The 16,898-nt window shown below is 33.4% G+C and overlaps 1 protein-coding gene across 39 annotated transcripts in view; it reads right to left on the reverse strand.

The window, feature by feature from the left end:
• Nucleotides 1-16,898, reverse strand: part of TENM3 (teneurin transmembrane protein 3) — a 1,292,556-nt gene that overhangs the window by 449,556 nt on the left and 826,102 nt on the right. For all 39 annotated transcript variants that reach the window (XM_072927763.1, XM_072927759.1, XM_072927755.1 and 36 more), the window contains one exon: nucleotides 1,728-1,769. The gene's annotated coding sequence lies outside the window, so the exon portion shown is untranslated. The remainder of the gene's footprint in view (nucleotides 1-1,727; nucleotides 1,770-16,898) is intronic.

The raw sequence follows: 16,898 nt of genomic DNA on the forward strand, positions 1-16,898 counted from the left end.
GTAAGATTAACTTTACTGATTTAGCTAGAAAAAAATCACATTTAGAACCTACAAAGCTTTGCTGATAAATGCTCTTTTACCTACCAATGCAAGTTTTAAGCTACACTCTGACAATAAAACCATAAGGATGACTAATACCACATAGAGGAAGTACAGGGAAACATGAAAATTTTACATCCCTTCCAGACCTTAAGTTCAATATTAATTAGTTAATAATTTAAAAACAAAAAAACCCAAAAAAAAACAAAAAAAAAGAGCTGGTCGGCTGTTTAATATGCAACATTAGAACTGCAAATATCTTTTCTTGGCAATATCTCTTATCTCAGTTTCATGAGTGAGATACCATACCCCTTCTTACTTATGCCATCCTTTTGTCAGATACAAGAAAAAATTGTATTACTCAGCAATTACAGAACACACTTAAATTAAATGTGACAACTTAACTAGGAAATGAGAAAGGGATAAAAGCTGGTAGAAAAAAGTGTGATAATGAAGCTTCTAGTTCTGATGACTAAGTGATACAATATCTAAAGCCCTTTACAGGGTATTGAGTTTTTTATTCTTTTCCATAGAATGAAAGAAAGTGAGAAGGGGAGGGGGCCAGAGGAAGAAGAATCTGTGGTCTGTAAATGATCAGCACAAAAAATAAATTATGGTCAAGTAACTGAGCTTTTCTGATGTGTAAATTGAATCATTCCCACACGCTGATGTTTTATAATTAAAAGACCCTTTTCACTGTGGGAAATTTTACTGAATTTTGTATTAAAAGAAGAAACAAACCATCAATCAGGAGGAGGTAGGGGAACTCAAAGAGCTGAACCTATTAAACTTGAAGAGTGTAGTTGAATTCTGAATGACTTGCTCTAGGAAACTGTAGCTCTTTTAAGGAAGCTACTGTAAAAACATTAATGAGCAGAACACATTTCTGATCACTGTTCTAAAATCTTTTGTAGGCATATAGAAGAACACACACTCCATTTGGTGTCACAAGATGCAGAATATGGTTGTAAATGAACCCTTTTTGTGAGGTTCACAAGCTATAAATTACTTGACTTTGGTTACCATTGAGAAAAATCACTGAGCTAAAACCAAAGGAAGAAAACCCAAACTTCGTGTACTTGCTCAATACAGTGCAGTTGCTAGGTATATACTGATCAGACAGATTAAGGTTTGTTCACAGCCAAACTGCTGTCACATAAACATTTTTGAGTGGACAGCATTTCAGAGTTCTGGGACCTTAAGTGATTTCAGCTGAGTTGACATCATGGCTAAAAATTACACTTTCAAATTATTAACCTAAAGAGGGGTATCATCAAAAAGCATCACAATATGGCACACATAGGCAGCTGTAGTTTCTTGTGGAAACTTGAGAATGCTCACAAGAGATTTAATAAGTTATTCTGAGACGTCTTTAATTTAGTCAATTATGTTCTATTCTTGATGAGTCTGGTAACAAGGCACAGAATTTATCATTGTGGATATTCCTTCTTGAACAAGGTATTCATATCTCTTAAAGTTTTGCTCTGTGAATTTCTCCCTACTACTAGTTTTGGTGTACATTGTTATTGCAGCAACAATAAACTAGATACAGCAGCATAAACTGTAAGGGGACAAGTCAGTAGAAACCTGTATATACTTCCATCATTAGACAATGGTGTGCACTTTAAAACACCAATGCATTACATAAGTCCCACCAGAGCTTGAGGCTATAGTATGTTTGATCTTACCTTCAGCTTTCCATGTGAGTGGATCTCTAATGAGCCAGGAGCCTGCAATCAGAACAGATTATGAAGATTTTGGTCAAATATTTTTATTTTGTTATTCTTTAATGATCATTACAGAATATCTCAGTAGATTAAAAAATCAAGACAGGATATGATAGATGATAATTTTTTTCCTTCATTATTATTTTCCTCTTTGCATTGTGATATATGATATGGTCATACACTGTGTATCTTTCCTAAACTCTAAATGAGATGCAGATTATCTGCAATAAAATATTTATTACAGCTACTGCTGGACCGACATGTTACTACACTTGTAAAATGCAATTTTATTTCTCTGAACCATATGGAAGTGTTGATTGCATGTTGAATACTAAATGTAAAAATCTCGGAGATCCATGTTCATTGTACCTCATTTACTTGCACATATGATTCCTTCAGGTCACACGTGAAAATGTTCCTTCCTTTCTGTCACTGTGGAAAACAGATCATGTATTCTGAGACTTTAAGAGAAAGGTCCACCTAACTTCAGCACAGCTGACATGAATTTTCAATTGCAATTTTGTTGATGTATAAAACAGCAAATGTACTATAAACCCCACTGCTATAGTTTTGCAAAGCCAATGCATTTAACAGTAATAAACATAAAACATATGGAAAAGATAATGATTATTTTTTAAAGAAAAACAAACATAATGGCACTTAGAATATACACAAAGAGCTATTTTCAGATAGTATTTTTCATAGGCACTGCAAGCTTACAGTGTTCTGGAGTAAACTATAAAATGATTTTCGATTTTAATAATCAGGAAGTTGGGAGTATTTCACATATAAAGATGGAGCTTAGGTAAATTAAATGAATATATGGAATAAATAGTGGCTCTTGTCTCTAACAAAAGTATCTGAAAACCTTGTTTCACTCTTATCTCTCTCACATTCCAATAAAGTTCACATTTTAACATCTGCCAAAAAGGGAAGGAGAAAAAAGGTACAGTATATCTTAAAATGAACAGCCATAATTTTTGGTTTCTAGAACTCCTCTTCAAACAATCCAAACAGACTACACAAATTTTTCTCTGAGATTTTAATGAATCTGTGATTATGCAAGTGATAAGAACAACTTATGATGATGGTTGGAATGTGAAAAAAAACACACTTATATTTGTGTAAATACTTTTCCTCCATGACAAAATGTTTTCATTTCATTTTGCTGTCAGCATTTTAAAAATGTGGTATGAAGGTGCATTTGACCTATAAGTTTGTTATTTCAAGCAAAATAGATCAAGTGTAAAAGCTGAATATTTTCTGGGATTTTTTTTCTGTTTAAAGGTATGTGTTCAACTGACTGACCCAGGAATTAGAAGGAGGGGTATCAATACAATCCAAATAGCAGTAGTGTACTTTTTTTGTCTAGAGAGTTTTCTGGCGGTACACAAGGATTTGGAAGATGACAGCTGACCAAAGGGATATTCCACACCATATGAGATTGTACTTAGCCAAAAAAGCTGGGGAAGGAGAAGGAGGAAAGGATGATCAGTTATGATCCTCTCTTCCCAGATAACTGTTGCACATGATGAAGCCTGGGTTTCTTGCAAATGGCTAAACATCTATCTGCTGATTAAAAGTAATGAATGAATCCCTTACTTGGCTTTTCTTGTGCTCACAGTTCCTGGTTTACCTATTAAATTGTCTCTGTCTCATGAGACATCACACCCCTTCTGATTCTCCTTCCTGTCTCACCTAGGCACAGTGAGTGGCTGCATGGAACTTGGCTGCCTACCTGGGTTAATCCAGAACAAGCAGGAAAGCAATTCTAAATATTGTCTCCAAACTTCTCACAGGCAGAGATTAAGAGGATAAGCATCCTATTTCTAACTTCTGGAAAAAAGGGTAAATACTACCATCAGATCATAAGACTGATTTTCTCTAAAGCCTGAAAAGTGGGTGGATATTGGATTTGTGCATCCAAGTCCTATTTGAACCATGAAAAACATTTTCTATGTTATCTGTAAATACAAAACTGGGTAATGAAAGTCACATGTTACTAAGGTGCAACATATGCCCCCTAAGTCTACATCCTGGCTTGTAAATATATATTTTTTAAAATATGTGCAGACATACATACAAATGAATACACAGCTTGACTGTACAGACAACATAAATGTAAAAGAAGATAAATACTAAAAATATAATTGTAGCAATGTAAGGGCAAGGTACTGAAAATCTAAAGGCTCAATACTAAAAATGTTGTCATGTGTGGTGAATAGTTACCGCATCATTGAGTCACACCATGTAAGAAACTTCGTGTTTGGCATAAACACAACTACAAAACAAACAGACTTGTATCTAACTTCCCAACTGAGTGTCTAAGCATTCTTATCCGTGTCAGAGTACCTGCACCATATACCTCAACAAAGCCTGCACTTGAACCCCAGACAGAAAATAGCTTTAAGGCAAACCTGAAATATTCATCCTTGTGTTTTCTATTTATGTTACCACTTGCAGGAATAAGTTCTAAGCTATGGCTTTACAACTGTCAATAAAAGTATTTTAATTTAAGAAAATGAAGAGAACTGTCTGTCTCTGCTGTCTTGAATACTTCTTTTTTCTAGATTTAGATGATCTTGTGTTCAAAAGTCTTCCCTTCGTGATTCCATTTCTTAGGTGCTTAACTGTCCTGATTCACTTAATGAGCATTTCTGAATATATTCTTAGCATTGCACACTTGAAAGTCAAGCTTGGTGACACTCACTGCCAACATATTTAACTCCCTTTGATGCTCTGATCTTCATTTACTGGAGCATGATCAAAGAGTTCTGGCCTCAGAAACATGGGAAGGAAAACTGAAAATAGCAGCCAAAATGCAACAAATACCAACACAGTCTCATCCCTGATCAGCTCTTTCTAAGGTGCTCAGATGTGGAATTCATCAGTTTCACCTGATTCAGTCCAACTAAGCAGTGTGCTGGTTTTAAAAGGAAATGTACTCTTTGGTAGTTTATCTGTAGTAGCTCAGCTCATGCACAACCTCTCACAACAGACCCAGGAAAAGGCTCCCAGCATTGTGGAGGGTATTGGTGTGTAAGAAAACAAACTTGTTTTTATCAAAACCTGTAAATGGCCAATCTTCAACAAGAAAATTAAAATTGCATCCAGTTGCTCCTAACTGGGTTCTGGAAGAAGACAACAAAAAATAATATATGACTCTGGTTCAGGTAACAGGGCAGCAATACAGTTGCCTCACCTCAGATGCCTTTCCATAAGGCAGCAGGACTCAATACATATAGAACACATAGAGTTATGCAATGGCATTGGTTTCTAGCAGACAGCCAGTGATTCTTGCTTACCACTTATCAGTGGAATATTTATTACACGTTCTCAGATGGAACCTTTCATCCCAGGGAGAAAATTGAAGATAGAAGAAATGGAAAATATCAATTCTATTTCATGTAAAAAAAAAAAAAAAAAGACTCAAAAAAGCTTATAAAATTTTACTGCTGCCTGTCAGATAAAACACTGAAATGATCCAGCACATCCATTCTGTTTGACTATCAACTTTAAAGATGTACCAGCTTGGATCTTGAGTGATTATATTGCTATGCTAACATCTAAGAGAAAGCATATATTGTTCTGAACTGGAGAAGAATATCTACCACATCAGAAAAATATTTTTCAGTTTCAGGACACTGAATTGCAACTTCATTCTGTTTTGCCAAGTTATATGTTGAGATGGTAAAAACAGGTAGTGAGTTTTCCCATATAAACATTCTTTCTCTGCCTTTGTTGATAAGGACTCTTAAAAACCCAAAGCAACAATGACTCAAGTTTTTGTAAATTGAGGAGTTAGCATTATGTAGAGTTGATGTTGTTATCTAAGAACAATCTATGGCACAGAAATAAGTAAGCATCTTCTCACAATATGGGACCCTCCACACAGAACAAGTTATATATAACAGAATAGACAGGGCTAGACAATGAGCACCAAACCAAAGAAGCACCCTGACTACCGTGACTAGTCCTCTAAGTTGTATTTAAGCCACGTTCCTAGATGCACCCAGGAAAAGACCTGAGCCAAAGATAACCTAGAGCATTTTTACTTACTAGTTTATTGAGTTGAATCATTGGCAAATTGACCCAAAGTTCTTAGTAACAAACAAATTATTAACAGCCAAAAATTGCAGTTCAGTGGAGAATAAATAACACCAGGTTCTCAGAATTAGCCTCATGCAGTATGAATGGATGTTCCTTACAGCTTGTCATGGTAAGCAGTAATCTGCTGCCATAATCCTAGTGGTGCCAGGACTATAATCATACATATAATTTATAGAAGAAACAAATGGAAAAACATGTATAAAATAATATAGTTATGTATAACTAGTTATTTATATCTGTATTTGTATAAATTTAGTTTTATACATCTTCAATTATATATAACAATATACAGGATTGTTCCGTACAAAATTCTTACATTGATGCTTGTGTGAAAAAAACCAAACACTCTGTAGCCACGTATTTTTTTACAACTTGTCACAGTAAAACTCTTGCAACAGAAGTATATCTATATGGTCTCTATGGAACTTCAACATGCTGTTAATTAATTTGGTTATTATCAGTGATGTGCATTCAGTAGACACTAAATTTGAACAGTTTTGAAAGACAGCTTTGGAAAATGCAACATTTTAACCTTAATATGTAATTACTTAGAAACTATGTACTTCACTTATGAATGACTGCTGGGTTTTTTTCTTAAAGATTCTTTAGTGCTTTTTCTATGTCTATGATATCCTTTTCCACAGAACAGATTCTTAACATATTATTTTCATGTTCACAGTGCTACTGGTAAAACCTGCTGAGATGCTATGAAGATGCCAGCTACCTGTCATACATGCTTAAAATAATTGGTATCACAGGAAAAGTAACACAAGAAGAAGCATCATTAAAGAACAGGTCTCTCTGTGATATAATGAAAACATATGTTGAAAATATGTGTAATAATTAGAGCACTGTGCATCCGTCTTCATATCAAACCTGGCACAGCTGAAACTATTTCTAGGTATGAAGTTCATGCTACAATACTGTCTCTTTTGAACAAAAGACCTCTTTCCTCAATTATATGTTCACCCACACCATGAAAATTTTTCACATTATCCCAAAGTCCATTATCCAAACCAAACACATAGACAGACTACACTCTTGCTATGAAATATCTACTTTTTTTAAAATAGAAAATAAAGAGTAAAGCATGGAATAAAAGAGGATAAATGCAAAAGAATTTTAAAACACAAAGGATATTTAAATGTGAACAAAACTACAATAATGTGTACACTTTTATTAGCTTTTCAACAAAGCTCTATATAAGCATACACCAAAAGTGTGATTCAGCTTTTTTACATGGATTTATTTCTTAAACATAAGAATGTTTTTTTCTGTTTATGTGGAATACAAATCTTTTTGCTGCTGATACCAATATCTGGCAAGGTTGGACATGCAAAAGTCAACATATATTCTTGAAAAGTGAAAAGAGAACTTCATATGAGAAGGCAACGTCGAGGAATATAAAGACTGCATCTTTACATTTACTGTACTTAAATTTTTATCATGATAATAATTAAATGCAAAAATATATTTTCTGCCCTGCCCTTTCCTTAATTGTGTTTCTATAGATCATAATCAGTATTCACATGAAACTGAGAACAGCCAAGGTGCATAGAATGATATGATAAGCATGTTTGACTATAGATTACCACTGAATGCTTAGCAGAATAAATTTTGGCAGTTTTGAGAGAATATATTTGAAAGCCAGTTGTCAGAGAATTTTAGTACTCTAAATGTCTAAAATCACAAATTATTGTCAATTCAGTGGGGTCTGGCTTTTAAAGGAACTCTATTTCATCACTGATTAGTTAAATAATTACTTTTTCAATAAATTTTGAGATTAAATTCTGGCTCAGCAAAAGAGTACTATTAAGAAGAGACAAGAAGCTGAAAATCATGTTTTGCAGTACCAGGATCCCTGCTATTAGACCCCAATGCTGACCCCAGCCCAAGGATGCAACATTAAGTTTTTTTTGTCCCCTCAATCCAGCTCCTGGCATCACTGAAAGTGGTACATTGATTTCATCAGTTCCTGTGTTTAAACCAGACATATTAACGCACAATAATTAATTCAGACTCTTAAGTGCTATTTTAAAATGTCCAACTCTTCCATTTCAGATTCACAAGTTGCATCATTTTCCCATTATACTTTATCTATGTATTAATTGTGTGATAGCTACTTAACTATTTCTATTAAACTTATAAATTGTAATGAACGACAAATTTCTTTAAAATAATTAGGAGTATGTCATATATTTCTACCAATTTTGGAAGTTATGCAGAAATATAATCACTGTCTGGTAGGTGATCAGGTTAGTATTAGGTAAATTGTAATTAGAGCAGAAAATTCACTAAGAACTGCTGTCATATTTTAGAAGTAACTTAAAAGGCTCAAATAAATAAAAATAAATACCATACAGTAGAATGTAATTTATTCTTTTCAAAGATTTCTTGCTATGGATGTCAGAAAAGCAATATCGAAGTCTAAGTTAGTTTTGAAATATACAGTCAAATGAGACCTTTTCACTAAACCTAAAGATAACCACCCTAGGCTAAACCTGTGTGTGGTTTTGGATGCAATATCCTTTGCACTTCTTTTTATTTTTAAAGTCTTTTTAGGAAGGTGTAAATCAGTGAGGATGAGAAATGAGGACTAAGCCTTTAAAGGTTTTGATGGTCTGCTCTTCAACACCTATAACTGGATTTACTGAAAGAAAGCAAGTGAGATATTTTAAAAGCTTATGCTGAACCACAAACATACACCTCAAGCATACATTTCTAAAATCAAACTTTCTAATAGTACTTTGCAAGGATGTAAATATTGTCTCCAGATTATTTTGGAAGTTTTGAATAAAATATGTAAAATAGGGTAGGCCTTTAAATTCAATAAGTGCTTTAGGAGAAACTAATGCTTAAGGAAAATATGATTACTGATAGAAAACAGTGGAATATAACTGCTTTTGTCAACCTTGGACACTTAGTGACTAAATATTAAAAAAAAGTCAATATTACACCAACTGTGCACTTAACTATGGTGTTTCTGTGTCCACACGGAGAATACAAAAATCAATTAATTGTGTGAGAGATACAATCCTTTCAGAATTCAGCCAATGCACTGATTTATTAATGCTATTGATTACACTGAACTAAATATATAATATGAAGACCTGCCACATCAAAATGTAACTCACAGTTTCCAGGTTAAAGACTGGATTTTCCTCTTTTTCTTTCTTTTCTTTATCCTTGAGACCAAGTCTAATAATATTAATTGGAATTCTGTGAAGAGATCTATGCCAGTTGTATTTCTATAAGTCTGCATAAAAGTGCTTGATATTGCCTTTTACTTTCATACTTAAATATTTATACACAGAAACCCCTTTTCTAAGATCTGAGATAAGATGGACACAAAATGTAATTGCAATTAGAGATATGCTGAGCTTCCAGAAAAAATATGTCTGGAGACTAAGTCATGAAGAATACCTGCTGCTTCTGAGGTAGTGTAGGCACTTAACTCACCTGCATGCTGTGCATCTAGTTACTGTTTGTATTTCACAGGAGAGATCTATTACCCATATCAATAGTGGGCTACCAATTATAACCAGAACTTATTACTTCAGCTATCATAATATATTAGGTTGCAAGTGGCAGATCATGAAGATGATCTACAATAATTAGAGCAAGCTGACAGCAAGTTATGCATGTGTGTGATTCATCAGAAAACAACATTACCTGCTAAAAAATCAGCACTCACTGCCACATTAGGCAGGCTGGAGTCATCACCTTCCTCCTGCAGTTTGCAGTGACAGGAACACCGAAAACCAACTTTCATTGTTTACACAAAAGTACTAATGCTTCTGCTTATGAATTGTGATTTTTACTGCCAGAATTTCTATCCTCCTAATGGCATATATACCTTGTGTACATCTCTAGGGCAAATCACATTATCATGAGTAAAATACCAATAGAAAAGAAGGCGAGAACATAGTGTTAGTTTCAGTGCAAAATTTCATCTACTCTGAAAAACTTCTCACAGACTATATCTAATTTATGTTTTTTTACTGGTCTGAAATGGTTAAAAAAACTCATGTTTCCTGCAAAACAAAGCAAGGTCTGATTAATTTTTTTCAATACACATTTAATTAATACAGGCAAGAATGAACATGTTCAGCTGGATTGTGGGAAAATAACTTTATGTTTCAAAGGATTTTTAGATGAGATTTCTTGTTATGTGTACATGCAGCATTAGAAAACTAATACAGGTGTCTGTGCACTGAGGTATACAGAAAATACATCGGCAACAAAGAAATTACAGTCAGTGAGGCAATTTCTACCAAATTAAATTAAACTTTTTCACCATCACTGAACTACTGGTGGTGGATACAGTCAAGTGCTGTCAGAAGATCGTATATACCGTATACTTTTAATAGATATTATAATGTATTTATATATATTTTATCTTCCTACTGATAATATAGAGATTTCTATAACTAAAGGTAAATAATTTAGTATATTTTCTGATCTTTGTACTTTAGTCTTACCAAAAACAAGGGTAAGAAGGGTATTTGAAGAACTAGAGCTTGATTTCTGGACGATTCTTTAATATGCACTTGGATTTGGGGCACCTTCAAAAGACAACAATTATTATGCCATGGCATAACTGGCATGGTATTTTATTTAATTTCTTCATGTGGAAAGACAACATATCTTTCATTATCAGTTTGATTCTCCATTGACCATAATGAATTTTTTTCTGCTAATCTGAACAAACTGCTTAGACATAACTATATAATAATATGTAGGACTAAAAAAAGAAAATGTTCTGAGAATAAAAGAGAAAATGTCCTAAAATGTCCTAAAAGAAAAAAATGTCCTTAAAATGTTACAACTCTACCAAATTTAAAACCAGCACAAAACCCTCAGAAAACCAACACTGCCTCACATCACTTGCAGTCTGAAAATTCATGTTTATGAAACAGGTGACACTAGAAAGTAGAGTGAATAAAAACTGATGGATCAAAATGAAGACAATTCAGTTTTAGTGCTCGGTGTTTATTTTGTAGGCAAGTTTTTGTTCAGCTATATAGCAATATGGAATCTAACTGTCCAGGTCCCAAGTATATTCCATATAATCATGGAACTGTTTGGGTTGGAAGGGATCTCAAAGAATCTAATTCTGACCTCCTGCCATGGGCAGGGATACCACACACTAGATCAGGTTGCTCAGGACACCATCCAACCTGGTCTTAAACACATCCTTCCTTACCATGATGATTTTTAAAGATATTCTCTTTTCCTTTCATAAAGAAAAGAAATTAAAGATCACTTATTTCAATTGCATAGTGTGGCAGTATCAGGGTGGCAGTTCAACAACACTGCAATTTACCATTTCTCACCTCAACATTACTAATTAAGGGTACTTTAAAAGGTCCATCATTACTGTACTGTGACCCCCTTAATAAAAGGGGTATCAGGGATTTCTCTTGGAACACATAATTCAAAAGTCCTCTCTGATAAGCTGTTTCATCAGGGATATCTATTAGTTTGAAACAGATGTGAATGGTACACAGAAGATTGAGTGAAATGGTGTCAATAAATAGAACACAGTCCATGTGGAAATAAATACCCCTTTTATACATTCAAAACAGTGTATTGTAAATTCTGCTTTAAAAAAAGAATACGAGACTAATTGTGGCTAGTTCTCTGAAAATACCAGTTTCAAACCCCAGTCAAAAAAGCAGAATTAGAACACTGGAAATTACTAGGGGCAAAAAAACCAACGCAACCATAAAACAGAGAAGAAAACTTTTTTTTCTAATGCATTAAATCTACACACTTCATGTTCAAGACTGAATTTCTGATTGCTCTATCTCAAAAAGCCCAAAACAAACAATCAAAAAAAAACCCCATAAGATCTAGGAAAGAGGCAAAAAAAAAAAAAAAAAAAAAGAACCAAAACAAACCAAAACAAAAACAAACAAAAAAACCACACAGGAAGAATAGACAGAGACTGAAGTCATTCCATATAAAAAGATGGTAGAATGGACCAGAGTTTATCAGCTTGAAAAAGCGATAACTGAAGAAGCATTTGATAAATGCCTATATAACAACATAAAGGGAGTCTTCATTACTATGATATTGGAATAGGAATCTTTCAATTCTAATACTACATGAGAGGTTCTTACAAACAAGCACAATGATTTCCAAAGAAAAAACAATTAATTTGTGCAAGTCACCATCACAAGACAACACACTGCAAAAGCCTGAATAATAATTCAAAAGATCTAGTGGACTCCTTAATAGGCTTTGAGCACAACCTGAGTCTGACCTCTGATGTAACAAGGTTCCAAGCCACTGCCTGGGAAGGAACACAGGAATACACAGGGAGGAATTGCCTGGATATGCTTCTTGTACTCTTTCTTTAGAAGTCTCTTACTTGTTCTACCCAATGTGTTTGTATCTCATGCATCAAAAGCTAGACTAACCTGCCCCTCTGTTTAATAAAATACCTGTTTTCTTTCTCAAAATAGGAAATGCAGTAGCCCTCATTCATCACCATTAGTAAACTGACAGGATGCCACATTAACGGAGCTTACTGTAATAGAGGTTGGATAGGTAAGGGATTGTCTGAAGGCAAGATATCTGACAAAGTGGTGAAAGCCAGACATGGATGAGTTTCTCAAAGCCTGAATTTTCAGTTATATAATTTAATATTTTCATTAATGGTCTTGCTAGGAAAACTAGTAGGAGCATGCTGATGACATTTATTGATGATATAATGTAAGCAGAGGTGCTCCAATGCAGAAGATGACTGTCAGATCGTACAGGAAAGAGTGGATGACCTTGAAGACTGTGTAATAGAAATTGGATGAAGTTTACCTATAAGGATTATATAAAAATAATATTTCTGTTAGGAACAAGAAGCTTAACATCTGGAAAAAGCTGAGGAGAATCAATTATAACAGTTGATTTCAAGACAACCATACACCTTGGTGTAACACAGTAAAAGCTAATAAACAGTAAAGGCTAATAAATTCTCAATCTCTTTGACTTGCTTTCAATTCTCTGTTTTATCCTGAAGCTTCCATAGATTGAAGAATTCAGATTTTCTAATTTTAAATTGCAAAATAACCATCTCCAATGTCATCAACAACCCAGTAACTCCTTGCTCATGTAATCAGCATATAAATCTCAGAAATACTTCTTCAGTTGTAAGACTTCCATCCCTGAAAAAAGTATTTTTCAATACTGAAAAGCTAAAGACAAGGCAGATCTTATGAATGTATAAAAAAATGCTGATCTTTTAGAGATAAATCTGAATGTTATATAAGAAACAATTTACCATCTGGAATACTTATGGCTCCTTATGCCATTTGCCTTGGAATGCTTTTGCTTTCATGAGGAAATCCCAAGACGTATTTTCTAACACTAATTTATTTTTCAACGTCATCACTTTCAATTGTTATTTCCATTATGACAAGTGATTTTATTCAATAAATATTAGATGCAGAACTCTAAATTAATTACAAATCACACCACTGAGAGGCAGATGACATAAATTTGGTATGTCATTTGCATGTCATTTAAAATTGTGAAAGTTCCCCCAAAACATTTTGTGAGAACTAGGGAGAACTCAGGTGCGACTCTCAAGAAATGTGATTTATTTAATGGAATTGGCTGTACATACTTGCTCTGTTCTTGAATTCTTACTACTATAGATAGTGGCAACTTCTACAGATAGTGGCTTTGGAAAGATATTCTGCAAAATTAGACACCAAATTCAGCATAGCAAAACTGAACTGTATGAACTGTCAGTCTTACATGTACAGTTTTTGGGTTATTTTATTAATTTATTTTTCTTCTTATCCATTGTTAAAAAAAATATTGAAAAATATAATCTAAGCAGAATTTCAAAAGTGCATGTATTATAGAGCTTAAAATGAGATTTTTATAGTGTAATGAAAACATATTTACACACACATACACGGACACTCATGCACAGTATATAGGATGGTTTTTCCCTGACTTATTCTAACTTAAAAGTTTTTTAACCTTCAGTTCAACAACGTTTCAACTTCAATTTCATTTGAAAGAAAGGACTTCAGCAATGAAAATTACCAGCTGACATTCTGCTGATTTTTGTTATTAAAAGTATGAAATATGTCTGTGATTCAACATTTATGTTTTGTTATGTTGGTCAACAAGTTATTGAGTATTCTCTATATAATTAAATTTTTTTTACGTTCAAGAAAGAGACAAATTTTCCTAGTAAAGTTCAGCTCAGGAGGGCAAACTAAAAAATACCTTCTGAAAAATGACATGTGGGATAGGTTTGTAATTCAGTAGTCTGAAACCTAATTAACCTCTTTCCTGTAGCAGAAAGTATAGACTCGATGAAAGAAAATACTCTGGTTGAATTATGAATAATTATGTTAACATGATATAATACAAAGTTACCAATACACTACCATAATAGGGACAAAAAAAAAATCCTGTCCTCTTTTAGATTTGTTTCATAAAAATACTTTAGGTACCCAGAATTATTTACAATTACTTTGAGTACAATTTAATTCCATGACTATAAAATAATTTTGACCTAATACATAGACTTGATATCATGATGCATAACTGATAAACTACTTTAAAAATAGGTAGCATTTTATAGCATTCTTCAAGTAAATGCTTAAGAATGAGAAGTAAGATCAAGTTATTTTAATAGCATCCAAAGTGAAATTGAAGTTTCTTGCTTTCAATTGAATCCTCTGAATCAGGGATTTATTCTTCAGTTTACTATTTTTTCATCACTAAATTCCGTGCTTTTCTGAGGAATTGCTATCAAAAGCCAAGTTTTAATTTATGAAGAAGTCTGGACACGTTTAAAACTCTCCATATTTGTACAATTTTACTTAATGAAGGGATATTTCTACTGTCATAAATTTGTATGTAATCTTATTCTGTGCAGTCTTCATAGTTTATTGATTCTTAGACTGTGTGAAGATGCTGGTTTCAAATTGAACTATCCATCCAGTAACATAAATTAGATGACAAGTTGTCTTTTGTATATTGCAAAATATTCACATTGAATCTTAAACGTATTTGGAAAATCAAGGAGCAAACGACAGTCTAGTCTGCTGAAACCCCACTAATGGTTTGGTTTATCACATTCTGTGTAAGAAAATTTACAGAATAAAAGAATAGCCCCTCAGGAGCACTGTCAAAACACTGGTCATACCTTTGCAAACTTTGTCAGATCAATAAATAATATTTCTGAAGGCAGCAGAGTGAGAAAAAATCTCTCTTAAACTTCACACATGCAAACTGAAGGTAACTCAGCAATAACAGACCAGAAACTCAATTGAACAGCCAATAGAGTGATTTATATATCTCCTGGGGTAATTCCAAAGACCTAGATGAGGAGCTTCCCCCCTGCTATCAATTACACAGGTTCTCCCAATTACATCAGGAGGTGGAAGCAGTTAACTTTGTATTTAAATTAGAAGACTGAACCTAGATCTTAAAATCAGACAACTACCTGTGGATGATACTCTTGTATTTTTTTCTTAATATTGCTTGAAGACTCTAGCATTATTTCATGGATATTCTATTGATGCGAGAGACACAAGTAACTGTTCTAGGAAGTAATTAATTTGTTATGTCCAGATCAAACTTCCTTTGCAGCACAGCTTAAGATGTCATTCTAATTATCAGCTAATCAGCCAAAGTACAAGTGCCTTACATTTCTAAAAAAATACTAAACATTTTATCATTCAGTATGTTTGTATCTAATAAATTAAGAGAGAGAATATGAACAGGGAAAATCTAAGGTCAGGATTCCAGGTAATCTTAAAGAAATTCAATGAATAAATTTTAACATCTATAGTCAGGAGGAGGAAATAAAAAGAGCCAACCAATATTCTCCCTTCCCAATAAAACCTTATCAACATGCCTATTAAGACAATGAGAAAAAAACTAATTAAAGTAAATTAGCTTAATGTGCACAGGCTGGATAAAGACAGATCACTTTTAAAAATCCAAGAAGATAATGGTACCCATTTGGGATATGTTTTTGGCATTTTTCATATAAATTGGGCAGTTTTAGAGGATAAATATTGTTAGTGAAGTCCTTACAGGCAATAATGTCTTTACAGTGCTGGTGGCTGACATCATAAAAGTATAATTTTAATTGCTATTAATTGTGTTAAGTCTACTTTTATTGAATACTTAATGCCATCTCTGACAGTTGTTGTAATTTATGTACTTTAATGAAACTTCTTAGTAGAAGTTTGGACTTCGAGGGTCATTTCCACTATGTTCAAAATAAGGCATTTTATCAGCTAGGGAAGTGCAGGTTATTAGGACACTCATTTTTTGCCTTCTCAAAATTAGTTCATTTTCATTAGCCTTATATGGGTGACCAGAAAACCAATTTCTGTCTCATGTTTCAAACATATCAGAATTTTCTAAATATTATTATAAGAAGCTTTATGGCACAGTTTTCCCATATGAAGCAACCTCTATGTTTTATAAAGAAATTGAATTAAGAGAAGGTGATGAACGACTAAATGACACCAATTCACATTAGTATTTTGCCATTTGGGGATACAAAATGGGTAAAATAAAACCTTGAAATCTCTTTGGTATTCAACTAAAAAACCACCCATGACTTTAGCTGAATTGGGTTGTGTGTTGGAAGAGTTTGACCCAAAGATCTGTGAGCAGATAAAATGCTAAATAATGAAGATTAACCAAAGAAGTATTTAACAACATAATATTGTGCAATGCAGAGAAAAAAAATTTATTGACTTTACATTTCTGTGGTAAAATTCACGTTGCTCTACTGCCAACAGTTGTAGGTCTTCACTGCTCCTGTGATTAGCATTATTAAATTATGAGAAATTAATTTATCTCTATCAGTGCTAGTTTCAATATTTGTGAATTAGTAATTGGCCCAGCAGCACTAATGAGACAATATATCTATTGTAGCTCTTCTGTCTGTTAATATGCCTATTTAAATTAGAGCATCATTATACACATAATAAATTATTGAATTGGGTAGGAATGTATCTCAAAGAATTTCCAGAC

Source organism: Taeniopygia guttata, chromosome 4 (genome assembly GCF_048771995.1).
Source record: "Taeniopygia guttata chromosome 4, bTaeGut7.mat, whole genome shotgun sequence".
NCBI classification, from domain to species: domain Eukaryota; kingdom Metazoa; phylum Chordata; class Aves; order Passeriformes; family Estrildidae; genus Taeniopygia; species Taeniopygia guttata.